Source organism: Plecotus auritus (genome assembly GCF_963455305.1).
Source record: "Plecotus auritus genome assembly, chromosome: 2".
Taxonomy (NCBI): domain Eukaryota; kingdom Metazoa; phylum Chordata; class Mammalia; order Chiroptera; family Vespertilionidae; genus Plecotus; species Plecotus auritus.
Window position 1 is genome coordinate 101,630,980 of NC_137771.1, and position 3,112 is coordinate 101,634,091.

Genomic DNA, 3,112 nt, shown 5'->3' on the forward strand with positions numbered 1-3,112 from the left:
CACACACCCCCATGCACGAATTTCATGCACTAGGCCTCTAGTTCTCCAATAAAAGGAATCAGGGCTCCTTGGAGAATGGTATCCCGGGCTGGGTCAGGGAAACATCTTTAGTGCCAAACAATAAGAAAGCGCTCAGAAATAATTACAAGCATCAGTTTAAAGGAAAATAGGAGTCAACTGAATGAGCTTAGAGTGGCTAAGGGTAGAACATTTTGAGCATTAAAATAAATAACTAAGTATTGGCTTATAACCTAAGGTATGAAATAAATACCCATGAGTATATATGATATAAATTAAATGATAGAAATAATAAATAAATAGAGGAAAAGATATGTGTTCCATGCAAAATAATTTATATGGCCTCTGCCTCCAAGGAATTGGAGTTACTTCTTCCAAAGAGAACAGCATTAATAAAAGGGAGAAGTGGTCCATCCCCTCTGCCTCCACACTGCCCCTCTGCCAGCACTCTGGCGCCACTTGGGCCCACCATATCACAGGAGGGAGCAAGGCAGCTGAGGGGGCCAGCAGTCCTGCGTGCTCTGCGCAGTGGCTCCATGGGATTGGCGTGAGGTGTCCTGCACTCCAAGGACATTCCCACTGCTGCTCTGAGAGAACACATCTTCCATGGACTGGGAATTCCTGGAGAGCTGCGTTTGTGAACAGCTGGCAATGATTTCCTAAGTCCCAACTCTTCATTTTCCTTTGTGTTGCATTTTGGAACATCCAGAAACCATGAACATGAACAGTGTTAGTAATGAAGAATTTGACCGCCATTTCCTCGATGAGGCCTTTACTGCCAAGGACATTCTGGACCAAAAAATTAATGCAGTCTCTTCTTCCTATGATAAGGATGCTTTCTATGTTGTGGACCTGGGAGACATTCAAAAGAAACATCTGAGATGGCTAAAAGCTCTTCCTCGGGTCACACCATTATGCAGTCAAATGCAATGACAAGAGAACCATAGTGAAGACTCTAGCTGCCATCTGGATGAGATTTGACTGTGCCAGCAAGACTGAAATATAGTTGGTGCAGAGTCTTGGGGTGTCTCCAGAGAGGATCATCTATGCAAACCCTTGTAAACAAGTGTCTCAGATTAAATATGTTGCCAATAATGGAGTCCAGATGATGACTTTCAATAGCAAAGTTGAGCTGATGAAGGTTGCCAGGGCACATCCAAAGGCAAAGCTGCTGTCGTCTCAGTGTTAAATCTGGTGTCACGCTCAAGACCAGCAGGCTTCTTTGGTACGGGCCAAGGAGCTAAACATTGATGTCATCAGTGTCAGCTTCCACGTGGGCAGTGGCTCTACCTACCCTGAGACCTTCGTGCAGGCCATCTCTAATGCCCACTGTGTCTTTGACATGAGGGCTGAGGTCTGTTTCAACATGTATCTGCTGGATATTGGTGGTGGCTTTCCTGGATCTGAAGATGCAAAGCTTAAGTTTGAGGAGATCACCAGTGTAATCAACCCAGCACTGGACAAGTATTTTCCATTAGACTCAGGAGTGACAGTCGGAGCTGAGCCAGGCAGATACTATCTAAACAAAAAATGAGTAAAGAAATATCAATCCTAAATAACACACTAGATCAATTGGAATTAATTGACATCATCAGAACATTTCACCCCAAAGTCACAGAATATACATTCTTCCCAGGTGCACATGGGTCATTTTTAAAGATAGACCACATATTGGGACACAGGCAAAGTGTCTTCAATTTAAAGAATATTGAAATCATATCAAGCATCTTCTCAGATCACAAGGGCATAAAAGTAGAAATCAACTACAATAAATACAATGAAAAAAATCAAACAACTGGAGGCTATATAGCATGCTATTAAACAATGATTGGGTTACCAGAGAGATCAAAGAAGAAATAAAAAGCATCCTGGCAACAAATGACAATGAAAACACACAATCCAAAATCTATGGGACACAGCGAAAGCAGTCTTGAGAGGGAAGTTCATAACCCTGCAGGCCTATCTCAAAAATAAAAATAAAAAAAAGAAAAGAAAAAAAAAAAGAAAAGAAAAGATGGTAATAAATTATCTAACCCTACAACTCAAAGATTTATAAAGAGAGCAACAAGAAAAGCCCACGTAAGCTGAAGGAAGGAAATAATAAAGATCAGAGAAAAATGACATAGGGACCAAAAAAAACAATACAAAACATAAACAAAACCAAGAGCAGGTTCTTTGAAAGGATAAACAAGATTGATGAACCTCTAGTCAGGCTCACCAAGAACTAAAGAGAAAGGACCCAAATAAACAAAATCAGAAATGAAAGAGGAGAAATAACAACAGACCCCACAGAAATACAAAGGATTATGAAAAAATACAATGAACAACTCTATTCCAACAAAATGGACAAACTAGACAAAATGGACATATTCTTAGAAAAATACAAGCTCCCAAAACTCAATCAGGAAGAATCTAAACATCTCAATAGGCCAATAACTACCAAAGAAATTGAAGCAGCTATCAAAAATCTTCCAGCAAATAAAAGCCCTGGCCTGACAGCTTTTCAGGGGACTTATACAAAGCATTCAAAGAAGAACTAATACCTATCCTCCTCAGACTATTCCAAAAAATTCAAGAAGAAGGCACACTCCCAAGCTCTTTCTATGAAGCCAGCATTACCCTAATTCCCAAAACAGATAAAGATACCACAAAGAAAGAGAACTATGGTGAATATCCCTGATGAACATAGTTGGTAAAATCCTCAACAAAATTCTAGCAAATTAGATCCAGCATTACATTAGAAATATTATTACACCATGACAAAGTGAGATTTATTCTGGGGATGCAAGGATGGTACAATATCCACAAATCAATAAATGTGATACATCACATAAACAAACTGAGAGACAAAAATCAAATAATCATATCAATTCATGCAGAGAGAGCATTTGACAAAATCCAACATCCTTCCTTGATAACAACTCTCAGCAAAGTGGGAATTGAAAGAATGTACCTCAACATAATAAAAGCCTTGTATGACAAACCTACAGCCAACATTATACTCAATGGGAAAAATCTAAACCCATTTCCCCTGAGAACAGGAAGAAGACAGGGATGCCCACTTTTGATATAGTACTGGAAGTGCTAGCCATAG

General features: G+C 39.7%; 1 pseudogene across 1 annotated transcript; it reads left to right on the top strand.

Moving 5' to 3' along the window:
• The first annotated feature begins 732 nt into the window (after positions 1–732).
• Positions 733–1,552, top strand: LOC308241160 (ornithine decarboxylase-like; annotated as a pseudogene). Its single transcript has one exon. The product of its transcript is annotated as an ornithine decarboxylase-like (transcript).
• The last annotated feature ends 1,560 nt before the right edge of the window (positions 1,553–3,112 follow it).